Here is a 13731-nt window from a genome sequence, read left to right as displayed (position 1 = left end):
AAACTCAAATTCTTATTTTTCAAAAACTTGACAAAGTTTCACAAATTTTCACTTTGCTTCACATGATTTTGATGTTAAAATCTAAGATATATTGATGGAATACGATTGGAAATAAATTAGAATCACTTGTCCGAAGTTTGAAGATCAAAATCCCCTCTCCAAATTGCCTCCTACCGAGTCTAGAGTTCTAAAATGAGAGAATGTGAGATGAAATTTTGACTTCCAGCCCTTATGTTCAGCTGTAGTTAAAGTAATTGCGACATGAGTTCGTAATTGCAAAGAAAATCTCGCAATTGCGGCATGACAGTCTTGGGGAACTTCTCGCAAATGCGAAGAGAGGTTTGCAATTGCGAACCCTGCTCCCCTCGCAAAAGCGATATATTAGTCGCAAATGCGAACTACCCAAAATCCTATGTCACTTTTATATTACGAGACAGGTATCACAATCGCGACACCTGAGGCCCCTCCTGCTAAGCTCGCAATTGTGAACCTGGTGTTTGCAAATGCGATACCTGAAGCATCAGCACACCAGATTCTGCAATTCAGTTCAAAATACTCTGATACAAGTTTAAAACTCATCCGAGTCCTCAAGACTCCAAATCAAATATCTACACAAGTCTAAAAACATCATATGGACTCGCTCGCATGATCAAAACACAAAAATAACATCTAAAACTACGAATCGAACACTAAAACGCATAAGTAAATTTCAAGAACTTCTAGAATTACAACCACACATCCGAATCCTTTCGAATCAACTCCAAATGATACCGAATTTTGGAGACAAGTTCTAAATAGTATAGGACCTATTCCAAGTTCCAAATCAAATTCTAAGCTCGATAGCTAAAAGTCAACCTACAGTCAAACTTTTCAACTTTAAATTACCAAATTTCAGCAAAACAACACAAATCAACCTTCGGACTTTCGAAATCAATTTCGAACATACGTCCAAGTCCGAAATCATGATACAAAGCTATCGGAGCCCATCAAAACACCGTTCCGGGGTGGTTTTCACAAAAGTCAAAGTTTGGTCAACATTCTAATTTAAGCTTCTAAGTCAAGACTCAAAGGGTCCGAATCAACCCGAGAGCTTCCCGAAATAAAACTAACCAACCCCGCAAATCATAAAACCATAAACGCACATGTATGAAGCATAAAAAGGGGTAACAGGGCGAAATTACACAAAACAACCGGTCGGATCGTTTCACACATGTGGGAACTAGTAGTTTGTTTAACAATGACACAATCACATAAGTGTTTCATCTACAAGTACAATCTTCTATCTATGTCAAAACTAACTAAGGAACTAAACTGGATGGTTGCTTTCTTTCCTTAATTCTGCATTTTTCGGGAACTAAACTACGTAATTTTTGTCTAAATACCCATTTTGCTTTTTAAAATAAAGAAAATAATATTTGGGACATAAAATAAATTCTCTCGAAATAATCCAAAAAATCCAATATTCCAAGATCAAATCTGAATATTAGAGGGAAAAATCAATGTCTTTTCTAGTCCAAACTATTTGTCTATATTTCCATTAGAAGTTTCTTTAGGATATAGCAAAACCAATAGAATATTACAAATTTAACTTGACTTCTTTTTTGAGGAAGCTTATATTAATAGAATTAATTAAAAAACTTACTCTGAACAGACATCTCTTTTATTGAACAACTATAGTAGTAAGAATTAAGGGTGTGTTTGGTATGAAGGAAAATATTTTCCAATTTTTCCATGTTTGGTTGGCTTAAATGTTTTGGAAAACATTTTCCTTATGAACTCATTTTCCTCCAATTGGAGAAAAATATTTTCCTTATCAAGAGAAGGGAAAACATTTTTCAAAACTCCTTCTCAACCTTCCCTACCATCACCAACTCACCCCACCCCCACACCCTCCCGCAAAAAAAATTATTTTTTTACCTTATTTTTTTATTGCAATTTCAAATTTCTATTTTTTCATTTTTTTTTCAATCCCCAACCCCAACCCCACCCCACCTCACCTCCCCCCCAAAAAAAATTTACTTTTTATTCGTAATTTCAAATTCTGTTTTTTCATTTTTCTGCCCCTCACCCACCCGAAATATTTTTTTTAAATATATTTTTCTATTTTAGTTTTTTTATTTATCGGTTTAAAGGTTCAAAATTCTACAAATTTCAAAGTTATGAGTTCGGAGGTTTATGTGTTTGGAAGTTTACATGTTTAGAAATTATAAAGTTTACGGGTTAGAAATTCCGTGGTTTTGAAAGTTTATGAAAAATGTGGGTTCGGAAGGTTGTTGGTTTGAAAGTTTATGGCTTCATGTTTATTATATCTAAATTATTTATAAATACTCTTGAGAAGTCATTTTTCGTAATTTGCGTACCAAACACCGAAAAATGAATAAGATTGCTACTTGTTTTCCAAGAAAATATTTTCTTGGAAAACATTTTCTGTTATACAAAACACACCCTAAGACTTCAATTTAAAATAAGACTGATATTCTTTTACAGAAATAAATCCCAAAATAAAAAGTACTCCTTCTCTCCCAATTTATTTGACACGGATTTTGAGAGTCAAACTCTGAATTTGGACGTAGAATCTTTTAAATTTTTTTCCATATTTGGGCGGAGGAAGTAGTCTTTAATTTATATAAAAATATAAAATTAAATGAAAAGGTCCAAAATTGTCCCTCTACTATGGTATATTGTTTACTTCTGTCACCCGTTATACTTTTCGTCCAAATATATCTTTACCTTTAACAAAGTTTGCATAATTGTCCCTAACCCTAACAGATCTACACGTGGCACCTGACCCCCTTAATTTTCTCCATGTCAGCTGCCAAGTCAGCAGGTCCAACCAATAAAATGTCAAGGTGGAGTCCATATCACCACTTTTAATAATATCTTAATTATTGCATTTATAAAAGTGCCACGGAAGAGTCCATGTTACTATTTAAAAAATATTTTATTTATTACACTTATTTACTAAATCAGCAAATTAAAAAAATCCCAAAAAAGGTTGCTTCTTCTTCCTCCTCAATGCTTCTTCATCTTTGCTTCAAATATTTCGATCCAAACAAATTTTTTAACCAAACGCTGATCCTCCACAACTTCTCCACATGAATATTCCTAATAAACTACAAAACACTTAGCTCAAACTTTAGCAAATCAGAATACCCATCTTATGTTTTTGAGCTTTCTTACAGCTCCTTCAATGGTGATTTCTGTTTTTTTTTTCAAATTTTTTGAACACCAGTGTTATTCTTTCCTTTTTAAGATACAAAATTTATTTTTTCCACTAGATTTCAGTATAAAACAAGCAAAAAATTTTAGGATCTTGAGCCTTTTTTCCATCTTTGAATTTCGATGATCAAAAAAATATAGTTCAAGTATTTTTTTTACTCAAATCCACGAAATCAGTATTTGATTCACGACTTTAAGCTCAAAATGACAACACTCAGTCGATCTCCTCCATAAATAATCAGCTAATCTAAGTGAAATCGAAATTTTTATACACCCTAAGAATATACCGTAGTGGATTTCAAGAGCTATTATTGGAGAACACCATTGTTAACATATTGAAGGTCTTCAATTGTGATTCCTTTGATGAACCCTAATTTTTCAACAATGATGATTTGTTAATGGGAGAAGAAGACTAGATTTCATTTTGGTGGAGGTATAATCTCTGCAATGGAAAATGTAAAGGGAAAGAATGGAAAAAAATGAGAAAGTGTTGGGAAAGGATTTCATTTTTAGGGGGTAGGGTAAAGAGATTGTAAGGGGAAATGGAAACTTTTTTTGGTCAACTATTCAAATGCAGAATATTAGAGGGGTTGGGTGGGACCTGCTGACTTGACAGGTGATATGGAGAAAATTGGGGGTCAGCTGCCACAACGTAGATTCTGTTATGATTAGGGGCAATTAGGCAAATTTTGTTAAGGATAGAGATAGATTTATATAACGGGAGAAGAAGTAAACAATATACCTAAATAATCGCTCACCCAACCACTTACACTAATCCAACATTACCTTGTAGGAGAAAGCACAATTCTTTAAAGGGACAATCCAGGCTGCCGGAGGATTTGACTGCTGGAGTTTGGAGATGGTGGCCGTCGCCTGCGTTGCTTGAACTTTGATGGCATCCACAATTATCAGCGCCATCGTATGGACGTCGCCGTTGGCACTACGTGGATCGGCGAGTAAGGTTTTGAGGCATAGCTGGACGTTGGGTGTATTCTTGCATGTGTTTTGTACTAGATTTTTGTCGGCACTGGTTTGCAATACTAAGGTCAGAAACAACGCAAGATAAACTAACTTCTTCATCATCTTGAAAATGCTAAAACAACTAATACTAACAAGCAAATTTTCAAGTTCTATTGTGGAATCAAAGGAAACATAATTTGAATTGGTTGTAGACATTATGCCAAGAACTTCTTATATAGATTACTATGCTACTAGAAATGAAGAAAATCTAGATTACATGAAATAATAGGGAAAATATTAAATTATGGAATATTATCATTTATAAGTTATCCAGAATTAAGAAGAAGATTATTTACCTACTAAATTAAATATTTTGAATGAATATAATTGCAATAAATATTTTGACTTTCAACATGATTAATTTGTTTTCATTGACAGATTACGTGCCCTATCAATATATTATTCAGAGAAATGTTTGACAAGCAACAAAAGGATTCACAATTTAACAGCATTGCGATCGACTTTTCTCCGTGAATTAAAGCGTGCATAATTTAGTTTTATTTGGGATGAAATTACAAGTATATCAGATAATTTCTACAGTTAATTAGTTTATCCTCGCGAAAAGAATATGGTGTTGCCTTTTTCTTATCTCTTTCCTTTTTGAGATTGATTTTCGGAAGCGTTTTAATTAAATAATTCTAGGCTCTTGTTTGATTGAAAGACCTATGTAATGTAACGTAGTATTCCCTAGCTGTATGGACTCTAATCATAATTACCGATCGAGCATTTTTCTTTCTTATACGATATTTGAAACTTATTAATCAAAACTGTCCTAGTTTTGTATATTATCCACCTTAAACAAGGATTACTTACAAATTATATACAATCCATTATTTTACATTCTTTTCCTTTTTTTCTCTCATCTCCTCTTTCCTCACTGCCGCCTCTCTCATTAATTTTTCTTTCTTTCTTCATCACTCTCTCTCACTGTCTTTCTCTCTAAATAAGCCTAAAAATTGTTTTCTGCCAATCAACCTATTAAAGTAACCTCCAGTTTGTCACTGGTTTGCCCTTTTCTCTTTTACGTTGCTACCCACTAAGTATGGAACTTTAACAATGCAAGAATATTATTGAATTCAAACTTGTGACACTTCGGTTTATATTGTGCTCTCTTGAAAATCAGATTATCCTGCAGTTTGATAGTCTTTTTCAAGAGATGAATTAAGCACATAGTAAGAAGGTCGTAGGAACCGAAGATTCGAACACTAATCTATCATAAAGCTTTAAATTCGAATTTGGGATTTCAAAAATCATTATTTGTTTAGATTTGGTGTTGTTGCAAATAATTGGGAATATTGTTTGGAGTTTATATCTCAATTTTGAGGGTGTTTAGTGAAGATTAGACTTGGTTTTGGCTGAATTTCAGATTCAAACTCGTCGAAGAAGAAGAAGAAGAAGAAGAAGAAGAAGACATGGCATACAATATACTTACGAAATTGTAGTAAAGTTGTAGTATAATCGTATGTAAATTATATTCTGTTGTAGTTATATATTTTTTTTTATTTGAATATTGTATGAAAGTTGAAAAATAGTTGTATAATGTATGAATCATCGTATGAAATTTGTATTTCCTTAAAACACTATTTTGTAAGATTCTAAAAGAGTGTGTATGATATGTACATCACATCATCGTTTATGCTGAATTCCCCGACATAAATTCCTCAAATCCATTTGCAGAGATAGATTCCTCAAACTTAAGTTGGGGTTGAAAAATATCATCTACTGTCCCATTGTTAACTTCTTGATTATGCCGTTCACATAGCTGTCGCCATTCATCGGCAAACTGTGCATGAATATGTCTTGCAACTCTGAATTATTATAGCCAAAGTTATTATTGGAAGGATCAAAGTTGCCTAAGCTCTGGAAGTCTTGCCCATTAAATCGATCTAACGAGAGTCATTCCGCGAATAATACTTTGGGTAAATTACTCTTTTGAGGCTCTCTTGGAATGTCCACCTGTGAAGCAGATTGATCTGAATCAGTTAATGAGTAATTTGTATTTAAGTTACATACAATACAATTGTATTCGTACAAATTTAATACAAATCGATATATCTACAACAACATATATACTAAAAATAAATTTCATACAACTAATTATATAGTATATATTTATCTACAACTTTCATACATTATTTTTACTCATTTAAAATATATCTACAATATCATACAACTTAAATATAATTTTCATACAAATTTTATATAATATGTCTTTTATATATTTTGTTTGTATATATTTTGTAGTGGTGTGTGTTTCTTCCTCTTTAAAATTCCAATCAAAACTTTCTTTCTTTATACAATTTTGATACATATCAACAACTTTATGTAAAAAATAGTATTGGTAACTTAAATACAAATTTTATACGACGATTCATATATTATACAACTATTTTTCAACCTTCATACAATATTCAAATAAAAAAATATATATAACTACAACAGAATACAATTTACATACAATACTACAATTTCGTAAGTATACTGTATGTCATGTGTTCTTCTTCTTCTTCTTCTTCTTCTTCTTCTTCTTCTTCTTCTTCTTCTTCTTCTTCTTCTTCTTCTTCTTCTTTCAATTTGGGATTCCGCCAAAACCAAATCTATTCTTCACCAAATACCCTCAAAATTGAGATATAAACTCCAAACTATATTCCCAATTATTTGCAACAACACTCAATCCAAACAAATAATGATTTTTGAAAATCCAAATTCATATTCAAAGCTTCAAAGCTTTTTAATGGCTGTCAATGGTGGAGAGTCAAACACCTTCAAAATTTATTGACTGACAATTTCAATTTAAATACCAATTATGCAACATGAAAGGAAATTTCTAAGTTAAAACTCTATAGTAAAATGACTGAAATCCATTGATGAATGTTAAATAAAGTGAGGGCAGAATAGTCATTGTATGGAAAGGCTGTTATAAGTTAGTTAAAGCTATTAATGGTTGTTAGAAGAATTAGTTAAGTTAGGATTAAGAGTTAGTTAGATAAGGCTTAAGGAATTGTTATATATATACATAACATTACATTGTAAAGAAGATACTTTGAAAGGAAATAATAATACTCTCCACTATTTCTCTCTCTATCGTCTGACTCCCTACTTCTTCTTCTTCTTCTTCTTCGTATTTGTTCCTCTGCTTCTTCTAACTGTTCTTCTGCTTTTATTACTACATTGATTGATAATTCAATCAAGTGTTTCATCTCTGTTTAGCTAATAATTACATGGTATCAGAGCTATACAATACATAATCGTAGCTCCATCACAATCCAAAATTCAAGTCAGAAATATTTCTTGTTGTTTCCAAAAAATTTGCGTTTGATCTGTCTAAATCTTGAGCAAGATAAAGAAAAATGGTAGTAAATGACGAAACTGTAGTTCAAACACCAGGAAATCATCTTCAAAATGAACATGCAACACAATCTGGGTTGAATCAAGGGTATCAAGTCAATGGAATTGACTACAATCATCCCTTATTCTTGTCTCCTGCAGATGTGAGTGGGATTCAGATCATTTCGTTCCAATTAGTTGGAATAGAGAACTATTCTATTTGGTTCAGATCAATGAGAGTTGCATTATTAGGTCGGAACAAGCTGGGGCTAGTAGATGGCACATGCAGCAAGGAAAAATTCCCAGAAATGATGTGGAATCATTGGGAAAGAGTGAATGCAATTGTTCTTTTTTGGATTATGAATTCAGTTGCAAAAGGGCTACTTGGTGGAATCATGTATGCGTCTAGTACACAAGTGATATGGGAAGATCTGGTTGAAAGATTCAACATGGTTGATGGCTCAAGAACCTTTAATCTTCACAAAAAAAAATTGCTACACTGTCACAAGGAACAACATCTGTATCAGTATATTTCTCAAAATTAAAAGATCTGAGGGAAGAGTTTGAAGCACTAGTGCCAGCTCCAAGTTGTGATTGTCCAAAATCAAGAGAATTTGTAGCTTATTTGCAGAAATTGAAACTATATCAATTCTTGATGGGACTAAACGATTCTTATTCACAAGCAAGAAGTCAGATTCTGATGATATGTCCTACTCCTACTGTTAATCAGGCATATGCCTTAATTGTTAGTGATGAAGGACAAAAATCTGTAGCTGCAACTTCAGGAATTCTAGGTGCTAATCCTACAGTTCAGATGGGAAGTTATGAAGCAGCAATGTATTCTAAAACTAAAGGATCTCAGAATTTTAATCAAAGGTTTAGAAGGAATGCTTATCTCTTTTGTGAGGTTTGAAAGATGAAGGGACATAGCAAAGAAAATTGCTATAAGGTAGTTGGCTATCCAAAAGATTTCAAAAACAAAAGGAAAGGGAATGGTGACTCAAATACAAGTGCAGTCTATAATGCCAATGTATTGACAGAAAGGTGCAATACTAGGCATAATTCAGGTAATCAAGAGAGTCAACAAGAATCCACATTCAACTATGGAAACAATGCAAGTACTGAAGTTAGTGCAAACAGCATGAACAATGACAATCCTATGAGTCAGTTGGCAAATTATGCACTTACTAAAAATCAGTATGAACAAATTCTTCAACTGTGGAACAAGACTACATCTAATGATTCTGCATTTTCAGTAAATGCAGCAGGTATGGAAGCAGCCTTACTTGTCACTAATTGCATTAAACAATGAATTATAGATACAGGTGTTACAAACCATATGGTCTCAAACATAAATCTTCTAAAGAAAAATACAATTACAAAAACAGAAAATGCTAAAAAAAATCCGGTACCCAATGGAGATGTTACAGTAGTTTCACATATAGGGTTCAACTCAATTTTAGAAGATAGCTTAATAACAAATGTATTTTATGTTCCACAATTTAAATATAATCTCTTATCAGTTTCAAACTAACTAAGGGGTTACAGTGCTCAGCTACATTCTTTTCAGATTGTGTGTTTCAGGAACTCTTCATTGGGAAGGTGGAGGGGATTGGAAAAGAGGATGGTGGACTTTATCTTCTATACACTGACTCAAGAGGAAAAAAAATTGAAGGCATTAACTACAAGAAGTAATGAGACAATTAAAGCTGGAAATATAGATATAGACTTGTGGCATAGAAGATTGGGGCATGTATGTACTCAAGTATTAAAAAGATTGGTTCAAGCGGATTTAGAAACCATTAAAGATAGAATAAACAAATGCACAGTGTGTCCTTGTGCCAAACAAACTAGGCTACCATTTCCTACAAGTAGTATTCAGAGTAAAGATTATTTTGATATAATACATATAGATTTGTGGGGACCATATAAAGTACCTACATGGGATGAAAATAGATACTTTCTGATTATTGTATATGACTATTCAAGAATGATATGGATATTTATACTGGAAAAAAAAATCTGATGTTTGTGTATTGATTCAGATTTTTCTTAAATATGCCAAAACTAAATTTGAAAAAACAGTAAAAATAGCCAGAACTGATAATGGAACAGAGTTTGTAAACTCTATGTGTGAATCTTTGTTCAAAGACTCAGGGGTTATTCACCAAAGAACTTGTGTCTATACCCCTCAGCAAAATGAAGTTGCTGAGAGGAAACATAGACATATATTAGAGGTCACAAGAGCTATGAGATTTCAAGCTCAAATCCCTATTAAATTCTAGAGATGTTGTGTGTTAGCAACAGTATATCTAATAAACAGAATGCCTAGTTCAGTCATTGGGAATATGTCTCCTTTTGAAAAACTGTATAAAATGAAACCTGCCATTCATCATCTTAGGGTACTAGGGTGTTTATGTTTTGCTAAAATTATTCAAGAACAAGATAAGTTAATGCCTAGGTCAAGACCATCAGTTCACATGGGTTATTCAGAAAATCAAAAAGGTTATATACTATATGATTTAGCTAACCAAACTTTCTTTGTTGGTAGATATGTCATATTTAGAGAAGACACATTCTCATTTGCAAGTAAAGCTAGTATTTCAAAATCTGTGTTTGTGGATAATACCACACAATCAGGAATTTTATATGATAATTGTGAATCTCTATTTGAAATGAGAACAACAGGTATTACAAATATTGGCTCTTCAAATAAAGTTGAAAGGGTACAGTTTCACACTCATCATAATATGAAAATTGAAAATAGTTCAGATGTGCCAACAAACCATAACTATTCAAAGGCTCATAGCTCCGGTAATCAAGGATGATACAATCAAATATCTGCATAACATCAGCAGCATTTTGAGACATCTCAAGCATCTACAGAAACTCAAAGACAAGTGCAACCTCAGCTTAGAAAATCATGCATAGGAAAACAACCTCCAGTATGGATGAAAGACTTTGTATCTCTAAATATCCATCAAGATGTTCCATATGTCTTAGATAAGTACATCATCTATGACAGAATATCTCCTAAGTATCAAGCATATGTTGCAGCAACCTCCTCAATCACTGAACCTACTAGTTACTCTCAAGCTGTTCAGGATCCTAAGTGGGTAGATGCTATGAATGAAGAAATAAAAGCACTGGAGAACAACCACACATGGGATATTGTAACACTACCAGAAGGTAAGAAGCCTACTGGATGTAAGTAGATTTACAAAATAAAAAATATAAAGCTTCAGGTGATATTGAGAGGTTTAAAGCTAGGCTAGTAGCTAAAGGATATAGTTAACTGAAGGAATTGATTATCAAGAAACACTTTTACCAGTAGTAAAAATGGTTACAGTAAGAACTGTGCTAAGCACTACAGCTTCAAAGAAATGGTGTATACATCAAATGGATGTATACAATACCTTTCTTCAAGGAGATTTACTTGATGAAATATATATGGAGTTACCTCAGGGATTTAGAAGCCAGGGGGAGAATAAAGTATGCAGGCTTATTAAATCCCTATATGGACTTAAACAGACTCCTAGATAATGGAATACAAAGCTATGTGAGGCTCTTCAGAAGTTCAATTTCAAACAAAGTCAGTTTGATCATTCATTATTTATCAAAAGGACCACTGGAGGGATTGTTATTGTATTAGTCTATGTAGATGATCTACTAACCACAGGACATAGCCTGGCTCTTATTGAAAAAACAAAATTATCATTACAGAATACTTTCAAGATGAGAGATCTGGGAGAGCTAAAGTTTTCTTAGGAATTGAATTTGCTAGGTCACAGGAAGGTATTGTAATGCATCAAAGAAAATATGTTTTAGAGTTAATTTCAGAAGCTGCTTGCTGCAGCAAAACCAACAGTAATTCCTATTGATAGCAATGTGAAACTTACTTCTAAACGGGTATGATGAATATACTGACCAAACAGGAAAATCAACAAACAATGATCCACCGGTTGATCAAGTATCATATCAAAGGTTGATAGGAAAACTTCTCTACTTAACAGTAACAAGACCAGATATTGCGTTTGGAGTTCGACTCTAAGTCAGTTTCTACAGCAACCAAAAATATCTCATATGGAAGTTGCCTTGAGAATTGTCAAGTATATAAAGAATCAACCTGGTCAAGGAATCCTATTGTCCAGCAATCAGATCAATACAATTACTGCATTTTGTGATGCAGACTGGGTTGCATATCCATTGACAAGAAAATCAGTTATAGGGTTTTTTTTATTAAAGTTGGTGATTTTTTGGTCTCCTCGAAATCAAAAAAACAAGCTATTGTATCTCGAAGCTCTGCAGAAGCTGAGTATAGAAGTTTAGCAACAACTATTGTTGAGCTAATTTGGCTTCATGGCATGCTAAAAGAGATTGAAGTTCAGATTAAATTGCCTATTGATATTCACAGTGATAACAAAGCAGCCATTCAAATAGCTGCTAATCATGTCTATCATGAAAGGACTAAGCACATTGAAATAGACTGTCATTTTGTGAGAGAAAGAATCCAACAGGGTCTTATTGCTACAAAGTATATCTCTACAACAGAGCAACCAGCGGATGTACTTACAAAAGGTTTAACTAAAGTTCAGCATGAATATTTGAAGTCCAAGCTAGGGATGTTTAATATCTTTCCACCACCTAGCTTGAGAGAGAGTGTTAAATAAAGTGAAGGCAGAATAGTCTTTATATGGAAAGGTTGTTATAAGTTAGTTAAAGCTGTTATTGGTTGTTAGAAGAATTAGTTAAGTTAGGATTAAGAGTTAGTTAGATGAGGATTAAGAAATTGTTATATATATACATAACATCACACTGTAAAGAAGACACTTTGAAAGGAAATAATAATACTCTTCACTATTTCTCTCTCTATCGTATGACTCCCTACTTCTTCTTCTTCTTCTTCATATATGTTCCTCTGCTTCTTCTAACTGTTCTTCCGCTTCTCTTATTACATTGATTGATAATTCAATCAAGTGTTTCATCTCTGTTTAGCTAACAATTACAATGAATTCCATTAAAAATATATACAACATGAAAGAATAAAAAATAGAGAACATCAGAGGAAGAAAAATTGGGAAAAGAACAGAGAATGAGAGACTAAGAGACGGAAAGAGAGAGAGAGCGCAGGAGAGAGAGAGAGAGAGAGAGAGAGAGAGTAAGAATGAGAAATAATTGATTCCTTGTTCAATTCCTAATATAAAAGGATACTCATTTAATTCCTAAAATGTATATAATTAGTAAATTATGTATGCCTATATAATTAAATTGAAACTTGAGTAGGGAGGGTAATAAAGTTTCAAATAGTGTATAGGAAGGTAAAAATCTCTAAGCGATTTATTGTCTTCAATGCTTACCACAAGGGATTTATAATCTTCAATTTCCAAGATAAACTTGGGATCAGCTATCTTAATTATTTGTGTACGCATAAAATAAATAATTAATTTCTTTTTTCTAAAAAGTTTAATCTCATAAATAGATACTTCACTCAATTTAATATGACAATATATTTGAGTTTCACCGTTATTTGTCAACAGAAATATTTTCATTTACTTCGCTCAAGAGAAATAATAAAAAAATATCTGACCTCTAATGACAAAATATTATTTTTGAGGCAGTTCATGCTTAAGAATGCAATTATTATTATCAAAAGGGGAAAAAAAGAAGGAAAGAGCATTTTGAGTGAGAAAACTTCTGAAATTTATTAGCAGTTTCAGCATCAAACATATAAGCTTCTTTCATTCCATAAAAGTACCTTCAAAATAGAGAATATCAAACAGCTTTTGACCCCTTTTAAAGAAGAAATAACCCAACTAGCCACTCACCCAACCGCTTAAACTAAAAATAACCAGTGGAAACATAATATATGCATAATTTGTGTATTATATGTGTATATACTTGTGTATAATCAATAAATAATCTATGTAAAAGTAAACAGATCGGCTATTTACGTAAAGATCCCAATTTTAAAACGTTCTCTATTGCATGTATCAACAAGAGCCACTCTCAAAGAAAACGGAAAGCTCTTAAAGCTTTCTTCATTAGCAGTTAAAAATAGATAATTACATGAAAAATCCAATAAATTGAACAAAAACAGCTTAAGATTAGTACTGTTCTATGTGCTAGATTGAGGTAAATCACAAGATGCTTGAAAGCCTAGGGTAG

This window comes from Nicotiana tabacum, chromosome 3 (assembly GCF_000715075.1).
Source record: "Nicotiana tabacum cultivar K326 chromosome 3, ASM71507v2, whole genome shotgun sequence".
In the NCBI taxonomy this organism is placed as follows: Eukaryota; Viridiplantae; Streptophyta; class Magnoliopsida; order Solanales; family Solanaceae; genus Nicotiana; species Nicotiana tabacum.
Note: the sequence above shows the minus strand (reverse complement) of the source record.